Genomic DNA, 9,568 nt, shown 5'->3' with positions numbered 1-9,568 from the left:
ATGTTCTGCCCTGTGTGGTATGTGTGTATATTGCATATACATGCTTTCTTGCATGTTTTATTGTCACCATGTCGCCTTGATGAAGGGATCCTACGCGGACCGAAACATTGGCTTATTTGACTGATGTGACGAATTACCAATAAATGAGAGTACTTTTACATGTTTAAATACTGACTGCTGGTGACTTCTTCTTTGTTCTTCTGTGGATCTACATGGTGCCATCTATGGTTGTCACTGCGAGCACCACCATGTTCATTGTGGACGCAGCACTGTTTGGGGTACAGCTGGTATCTACATCTTTCCATGTTGTGGTATTCTGACATCAAGGGACGGCAGCTGTCAGAATACAATAGCCGGGCAGAGGAGGTTCTTTTAGGTTTTTTTAGCCTGCATGCTGAATGAAAAAGGTCTATAGGCATATAGCCAGCTTTACACTTTCACTGTGGTCCTTGCATTGTAAAAAAAGGTGACCTGTGGGAGTTTGTCCCCCTTTCATCTCTCCTTCAAATGTCATCCTCAGAGGAGTAAGAGATCCCTCTGTCAAGGTGCAGTTGTGCTGATGTTGGCAGATTAGAGAATTCATCAAATTCCATCACACACATCTTTGCAGATGTATGCTGATTAGCTTCTATGTTTTCTTTTCAAACTTAGACTATAAAAATCGCTGCGGTACAATATAAAACAATGACCTGTGACTAATCCAGCTTGGCCACCTCTGGCTTGTGCAGGATGTGTTCTTATTCAGTCAGCTCTGTCGACGTGTAGCAGTAGTGAGAATTCAGCACATACTCCTCCGTTCCCCTTTATCTGCTCTGAATTCCTGAGGTTTCCAGATAATGCGTCTGAGCTGACTCTATGGAATGATTCACCAGGAGCTCAGCGGTAAGCGCTGCACTTTTTCTACAGCAAAATCAAAAATAGCTGGAATATAAGTTGGGGCTCATTAGACTTTCCAGCCTTTCAGATAACTGATTGCAATGGGAATTGTTTGCATACTTCTCAGAGGGGATGTTTTAGGCTGTACATGACTAAACCTGTCACTAGGGATGTTCAGATACCAGTGCCAATACTTGTCATTTTCACGAGAACTACTGGGGTTGCAGCGTTTGCAGCTGGGACCTGGCTCTGGCGCTCCACCGCTGTCCTGAAATCATTAGTCTTTATTGTTTTAGACCCCTTTCACATATAGCGACATACCTTTGCAGCGGCCGGGATAGCGCGACTTTCGGGGCGACGTTCCAGCGACGATCCAGCGACGGTAGCGCGACCTTCTCCGTCGGGCTCCATAGAAAAAAAGCAAAATCTGCCGAAAAAAGGGTCCGGTAGAAGCGACTTGCGACCGCGACGAGCGACGCGCGACATGGAGTTAAGACCGCTCCATTGGATAGCATTGGCCGGCGACTTCTCGCGATATCGCGCGGCAAAAATGCGCGATTTTTGCGGCGGAAATCGCGCGACAAGTCGCTATATGTGAACGGGGCCTTAGAAAAACTGACACTTGACAATAAACAAAAATGTATTAGTACTTGTATCTGTGAGGACTTGGACAAGTATCAGTACTTGTACTTGGAAAAATGGTATTGGTGTATCCCTTATTTATATTTATAAAAACAAAATCATACATTAAAACAGAGATGTACAAATCCCAGGAGCTCCGTATGCTCCTTAAAAATGACAGCTGCCGCCTAACTTTTGAGTTTTTCTCTAGTCCTAGTCTTGGAGCTGGAAAAGTATCTGTACTTGTACTTGTGCCGAGTAACGTACTTGGTATCTGAACATCCCTACCTGTCACCTTTATTACCTGGTGTACTGTGGCAGCTCCTTGTCTTGGGATTTGCCTATTTCTTAATCAACAGCATTGGAATTAGGAAAGGTGAAAAGTGATGACCCAGAGCAAAACTAAAATCGGCATGGACTATAAGGAGACTGCTCCTACCTTGTTTGCCTACCAGAATAAAGTGGCTATTTGGAAGGTCCGGGTACTGTCAGGTAGGGTGCAAGCGTAGCCTAATGACTTTGAGAAAGTCAGTAGTTGCATAACATTTTTGAGAGGCTGCAGGAGGGGATCACAAAGCTAGGTAGTAGTTAGAAGGTATGGTGCCAGCTGAACAGTGGCTGTGTAAAGCTATCTACAGATGTTAGACAGCGAACAGACTCAGCATGCTTTCTAACAAAACGTTGTTCTACAAACATTCTAGGTCTTTCTGGCCGAATGGAGAGGAAAGGGGGGGAGCACTGCAGGGGCCAGCTTTCTTGGAAGGAAATTGTGAAAAATGTGTCGGTTGGCTAAATGACATTCCTCCATGAGCAGGCTCTGTCAGGGTCATGTAGGGGCTACAAACAAATGATAGTTTCTTGAACAACCGTAAATGACCTCATTGAGTGAACTTTCTCCAACGTCTTAGACACCTTTTATACCTTAATATTGGAGTGCAGGTTCATTTTAGGGTACCCATAGAAAATTGAATAGTCTGGCTGCTTTAGAATCTTGTTAGAAAAGTTGTCCTCTTGCTAGTTTTCCCTATTGTAAGAGGTGCCTGCAGGGAAAGGCCTCAAACACACGTGGTCACCCAAAGCCACCCTTTTAAGTTCAGGAATGCACTGACCAACATGTGTAAGGACAGTCAAACTGTGACACATTTTTCTGATTTTTTTTTTTCTTCACCCTACAATTTTATCATGGTGGTCACCGTCCGCTATATAGTCGCAGGGGTCTGACTATACAGTGAAAGACCCATTTAAGTAATCCAGGTTTTCAGAGTTTCTTTTAACACCTTCTGATTTACAATGTGCGCATACCTGCTAATCTGGCCCGTGTTATTTCATAACATGTACAGGGATTTGCATAAGTATTCACTCCCTTGGACCTTTCTACTGGAATTCAAATGTATTCAACTGAGATATTATGCCATTGATCTACAGAAGAGTTCATAATGTAGAATTGGACAAAAATTCCAAACTTTCCCAAATTATAAGTATTCATCCCATCTACGGTTCAACCCATAAATAACCTCTGGTGCTACAAATGTTTATAGAAGTCACATAAATAGTTGAATGGAATCTACCTGTGTGCAATATAATTACACACAATTTAATTTTGTACACAATTTTAGTGTGATCTTAGAATAAATACACCCGTTTCTGATTGACCCTAGAGTCTGTTAAAGAATTATTATTATTATTATTATTATACAGGATTGATATAGTGCCAACAGTTTGCGCAGCGCTTTACAATATAAGGAAGACATTACAATCACAATACAATTCAAGACAAGATGGTAAGGAAGGCCTTACACGAGAGGGCTTACAATCTAAAAGGGAGGGGGAAGTGATACATGAGGAGGTAGCTGTGTGGGGATGAATTGCTTGAGAATTTGATGGTTCAGTGGTTAGGTTGAGGCAGGAGAGGCTTCACTGAAGAGATGAGTCTTTAGGGATCGCCTAAAGGCAGTCAGAGTGGGAGATAGACGGACAGGTTGGGGTAAGGGGTTCCAGAGGATGGGAGAGACTCTAGAGAAGTCCCGGCGAGCATGGGAGGAGATGGCGAGGGAGCTGGAAAAGAATGTATTTAAGGAAAACAAACATCCTAAAAATCCAGGAGCTTCCAAGTCTGTAATAAAGTTCTGGAGAAACACTAATCAGATTTAGTATATCTGTAAAAAATAAATCAAGGCAACTGGACTTGCTGTATTTTTCTTGAAGACGTTTTGCTGGTCATCCGACTATAAGAGAAGGCTTGTCAGATGACTGTGCTCTGAGGCATATTCAAAGTATAGGATATTGTTTTAGAACCTAAATGAGAATAGGTCTGTAAAGGTTCTCATTCATCCAGGTCATGGTACATCTGTAAAAAATAAATCAAAGCAACTGGACTTGCTGTATTTTTCTTGAAGAGGTTTTGATGGTCATCTGACAAGCTTTCTCTTCTAGTTGGATGACCAGCAAAACGTCTTCAAGAAAAATAGATGCTCTCCTATAAGATAGCAAATCATGGGTCAGGTTTTGAACTATGAATTAAAATCTTTTGGCACAAATGTCCACGAATACCAGCCTATATGAACCTTTACTGTATATCCTCTACTCATTCATTAATAATTTCAGATCTACATCTGCTGGGGTTAAAGCAGTTCTCCTGGATTTACAGCAGGGCTACCCATGCACTGCAAGTGTTAACTGATCACTTTGGTCTCGGGAATGGAGTAAAGAAGGTACAATCACTCGATCCTGCAGCAGTCAGCGCTCACGCTGTGGAATGTTCCTCGGCATCCTTACATCTAATGCAAGTGAATGGACCTGCATTAGACGCGATGATGTCAGCAGGTCTTAGACCGCTGGAGCCCGGGGGAAAAGAGGCTGCTGGGACCGGTGTAGCAGCCAGACAGTTTCAGGTAAGCATATTTTCTTTCTTTGGATCCCTAGACCAAAACAAGCGGTTGACTCTTACAGTGCAGAGGTTGCCCCATCGCAAGGGTTAACTTTTGAAAATCCTGGAGTTCCTATTTAGGGAAATAGTTTGTGGTGTAACCCAAAATATTGAGTGTGGCCAGGTTTTATGGTTTAGGATTTTTATAAAGAGATTCAGGGAAAGAGCTTGCTAACTTTCTCTGCCACAAAGGGGTTACATATAACATTTTTACAACTGATCAGAAATGTTAAATTGCCCGGAATGTATTTTCCGATATTACCTCTAAATTTTTGTGAAGTACGCTACTGTGGAGTGGAGGAGAAACATTTCTGAACACATTCCAAGAAAACTTTCACACCAAAGCTCACATTTAAAACCATGGAGGAGGCTTTCAAGGTTGAGAAAAATGAAAGCAAAGTCGTGAAGTGGCAAAGATGCCTGAGAAGCCAACGTGTGAAATTTTCTTTTATGAGCATTCAGTGTGAGAAGCCTGCGATAATCAGCACTAACGGTTATTCATAAAAGGGTGAAGAGTTTGGAGAAGGCAGGAGAAGTGAACAATCTAGGACAACATAGCTGAACTGGAAAGTGAGCTGAATTGGAGAATGTTTCCAAATCAGCTATTTTGGCCTAAATTGTTCACTTCTCCCGCCTTCTCCAAACTCGTCACCCTTTTGCAGTGTTTTGCTGTGCTGCATATTTCTTGCTGTGCATTGTTTAAATAACTTAAAATAGGTGCTGTCAGTGGATGCTTTTTCAGTGTCTTGGTGTCAGTGGATGCTCTTTCCGTGTCTTAGTATCGGTGTATACTCTTTCAGTGTCTAGCAGGGCTATTCACTAAAAGGGTGAAGAGTTTGCAAAAGGTGGGAGAAGTGAACATTATAGGACAACATAGCTGATTACATAGCTGATTAGGAAAAATTCTCCAATTCAGCTCACTTTCCAGTTCAGCTATGTTGTCCTAGATTGTTCACTTTTCCTGCCTTCTCCAAACTCTTCATCCTTTTAGTGAATAGCCCTGTTGGTGTCAGGGGATATGCATTCAGTGTTTTGGCGTCAGTGGATGCTCTTTTATTATCTTGGTGTCAGTGGATGCTCTTTTAGTTTCCTGGTGTCAGTGGATGCGTTTTCAGTGCCTTGGGGTCAGTGGATGCTTTTTCAGTGTCTTGGTGTTGTGGATACTCTTTCAGTGTCTTGGTGTCAGTGAATGCTCTGTTAGTATCTTGGTGTCGGTGGATGCTCTTATAGAATCTTGGTGTCAGTGGATATTCCTTCAGTTTCTTGGTGTTGGAGGATACTCTTTTAGTGTCTTGGTGTCAGTGGATATTCCTTCAGTTTCTTGGTGTTGGAGGATACTCTTTCAGTGTCTTGGTGTCAGTGGATTCTCTTTTAGTATCTTGGTGTCAGTGGATATTGCTTCAGTGTTTTGGTTTTAGTGGTACTCCTTCAGTGTCTTGGTGTCTGGGGATACTCTTTCAGTATCTTTGTGTCAGTGAATACTCTTTCAGTATCTTTGTGTCAGTGAATACTCTTTCAGTATCTTTGTGTCAGTGAATACTCTTTTAGTATCTTTGTGTCGGTGAATGTTCTGTCAGTGTCTTGGTGTCAGTGGATGCTCTCTCAGTGTCTTAGTGTCAGTGGATGCTCTCTCAGTGTCTTGGTGTCAGTGGATGCTCTCTCAGTGTCTTGGTGTCAGTGGATGCTCTCTCAGTGTCTTGGTGTCAGTGGATGCTCTCTCAGTGTCTTGGTGTCAGTGGATGCTCTCTCAGTGTCTTGGTGTCAGTGGATGCTCTCTCAGTGTCTTGGTGTCAGTGGATGCTCTCTCAGTGTCTTGGTGTCAGTGGATGCTCTTTTAGCATCTTGGTGTCAGTGGATATTCTTTCAGTGTCTTGGTGTCAGTGTTAGTCTTTTGCAGACAGACCTTTTCAGCTGTTATCGTTGAACTGTCAGTTCTTTATAGCAGCAGAGTTCTGTGTACCGAGTCATTCCACCTGCTCTGCATCTAGAGTAAATATTTGCATTTCTAGCGCTTTGCCTGCAGAGCCGTATCCCTTATTATTGCTGTTTATTGAACTGAGGCTTTTAGTCTTGCAGCTTATCTTTTAATGAATGTATGTATATTATACCTGCTGCAAATACAGGACATACCCCGCTCCTAACTCTCATACAGTGGAAATCCAGGCAAAGATTACAGTTTATAGTCACCTCATATCAGCTTTAACATCTTAATGGAGTTTCAAAGGTCAATTTGGAATGTTTTGAAATCTCCATTTCTCCCATTTACTTGTCACTCACTTGCCTTTTGGCCAGTGATGGAGTGGCACCCATTGAGTAAGGAATTAAATGCATTTTATTAAGTAATTGCCTCTTTTGTAATTAAAGCTGAACTCCAGGCTTACCTTTTTCCCCCGCACTTGTAGCAAGTACTCTCTCTGAAACTGATTACTCTCAATTCCATGCAAACTTGCATCGCCACAATATAACCCTTTTGAAGTTGCACCAGCTATCGTCATTTCCTGTCTGAATGTCCATCATCATTCTTCAGTCACTTCTCCACCTGATCCCTACTGTTGTTGGCCCAGTGTTCACGGCTCTTAGCTTTTTCACAATCAAGCATTTTGTTCCGTGCACTTTAAGTAAAGAACACATCCCCAGCATCCCTTTTAGGTGTGCCTGCAACCAGTCAACAGACTGCACAGAACCCACTGCACTGCACAGTCCGGAGCACCCACTGGATAGTTTGGAGAGGCAGGTACATCTAAAGGAATATTGGGGATGTGCTTTTTGAAAATAGATCCAAGGCAGAAAGCTGTGACGTTTGCAGAAGCCTGCTGGCCTCTCCCACCAAACTTGGAGCAAAGACCAGCAGACAGACCCAGTGATGACGTGACAAGGGTATTTTAGAGGGATTGCAGTTTTTTATCATTCCCCACTTTGACGTACTGTGACCTCCCCCAAAACCCCATTTCCCAAATAAAACACACCAGACTTGTATGGAGTATACAAGGCCACAGCAGCCACTGTATTTTCTTTAATTAAATACAAAATTAAATACTTATATTATCAGAAAAACAACATACCCCATTAAATAGTACATGAAGTAACTAGGAAAACCGCCTGATAACCTGTATCTGCAACTTCAGATGTCTAATAATGGGCCCCCAGCCGCAACACCACCGCCTCGGGGACAACTATCTGTTAACCTCAGACACATCTAGCCCCAAAAATAAGTGATCAAAACAGTTGCCCAACACTTAAAGGACACCACACCTATGATGGGTCCCCAAGCGTTCTCAATGAACACACAGCATCCCTTCCTCCTTCAAGGACCCCAAGCCGCCCAGAGACTGCTGTGACCAGACAAACCACCTGAACCCAAACAGAAAACAAAGAGAAAACATACAAAACAAAATTGAAAACAAAATGTAAAAAGGGCAGCGGGTGGGAAGGAAAAACCTCCTGGCTAAAACTTCTTCTTCTGGAAACTTCCTACACTCCCCCTGGATCCCACCCTTGGAATTCCCACCCTTTTACAACTTTCCTCCAATCCTGTAAGCGACCCCTCCTTCCATACTTTCTTTCCTTAACCATTTAATTCATCATATACCTGTCCCTCTGCACAATTCCCTTTTATTCCTGGTGCTCCATGCCTGTCTTTACTGGATCCCAAAGCAGGTATTAACTGATAAATACAAATTCATTAATTAAAAAAATGTATTTGCATATTGATCGGGTGGAACAAGGGAAGGTATTCTATACCTATACTACACTTCTGCTTTAAGGAGTGCATCACTTAAGAAAACTGAGAGGTACTGGTATAGCAGCACAATGCAAATTCGGTCAACGCCTGCAGCTCGGGTGCGCAAGTGTCAGCCCCGGAATTGCTGACAGACAAACCAGTCAGATGTCAAGATGGAGGTTGGTGTCATGAGTCATGAAATAATGAAATCACGTGTGCATCCGATTACACGCAAAAGTGAGCAAGAACGTACGCTGGCCGATTTACGTAGGACTGTACCCTTGATGAATAGGAATAATTAGCACGTCTCCAAAGAACTGATTGGCCATTGTGTTTTATGGAGCAACGAGGCCGCCAGTTTATTTGTAAGCAGACGCAGAGCTGAGAGCTCCTTTCAGAATGTCCTCTTACGTGGGATCTCGGGTTTGGTAAAAAGGCGTCATTGCGTCTAAATTGTCAACAGGTGCTTTATCCAGTCTGCCTACGTATTACGCAGCCTTGTGAGACTCTAATTGCCATCTTGTGTAACAGATAGTAATTTCCATATTAAAAACTGTGGCAACAAACATTTTGTATTTTGCCTTGTGACGCACTCTGCCCATATGTAGAGCCGGATAAATTCTCCAACTTGTGTCATGCATCCCGCTGGAACTGGACAGATTTGTCAGATGGATTGTTTGCAGGAATAAACGGTCATTTTTTATAGAGTATAAAAATAGTTTGGAATACGTCCTCGCACTGCATCAGCGGAACTGTAGTCTTTTCGATTTTTCTTTTTTTAGATAAACACATGAAACAGATCTGCTTAAAGGCACATTCCACCTTTTCAAAATGATTAATAAATGCACATGCAATAATGAAAGAAAAAATGTACGCTTATTCATTTTTTTTGCATTAGAGCCTTCAAAACAATGGCGATGAGTATATCACAGGTGCAATGCTTTGGCTCCTGCAGACTGTTCCTCCAGCCTAAGGTTCTTACAGAGAAACAGACCTTTGGTTATGAGGTTGGATAAGGTAATCAGTGGACTACAAGTGCCGTGACATCCCCACACTTGTACTTCCTTAAGGTTTGAGTCCCTCTGCTGCCGTGATTCTGTCAATGGATCTGTAAATGAATGACGCAACTGTGTGTGGGGTACCACAAATTCAAATGAATACAGAATCCCCATCATTTTGGGGATGCGGGGGGGTAATTTGAGGGTGGAAGGCATGGAATTTGATAGACTTGCATTGGCAGAGATAGAGGGTAAAAGATAGGCTTGTATTGAGAGAGAACAGACAGATGGATTTGTATTGGGAGAGGAGAAGAATGAACAGACACACTTTTTTTATTGGGAAGAGAGGAGACAGATAGGTTTGTATTGGGGGAGAGAAAGAAAGAACAGGTAGACTTGTATTGGGGAGAGAGGAGGCCGACAGAC

General features: G+C 42.6%; 1 protein-coding gene and 1 long non-coding RNA gene across 2 annotated transcripts in view; both read left to right on the top strand.

The window, feature by feature from the left end:
• The window catches only part of ENTPD1 (ectonucleoside triphosphate diphosphohydrolase 1), an 81,790-nt gene that overhangs the window by 38,217 nt on the left and 34,005 nt on the right, over positions 1 to 9,568 (top strand). The window lies entirely within an intron of this gene.
• On the top strand, positions 3,648 to 3,930 carry LOC108788451. Its single transcript, XR_001941343.1, has 2 exons — positions 3,648 to 3,704; positions 3,896 to 3,930. It is a non-coding gene; the product is annotated as an uncharacterized LOC108788451 (long non-coding RNA).

Source organism: Nanorana parkeri, unplaced genomic scaffold (assembly GCF_000935625.1).
Source record: "Nanorana parkeri isolate BGI_ZX_2015 unplaced genomic scaffold, ASM93562v1 scaffold2, whole genome shotgun sequence".
Taxonomy (NCBI): Eukaryota; Metazoa; Chordata; class Amphibia; order Anura; family Dicroglossidae; genus Nanorana; species Nanorana parkeri.
This window is presented reverse-complemented; position numbering and strand designations above follow the sequence as displayed.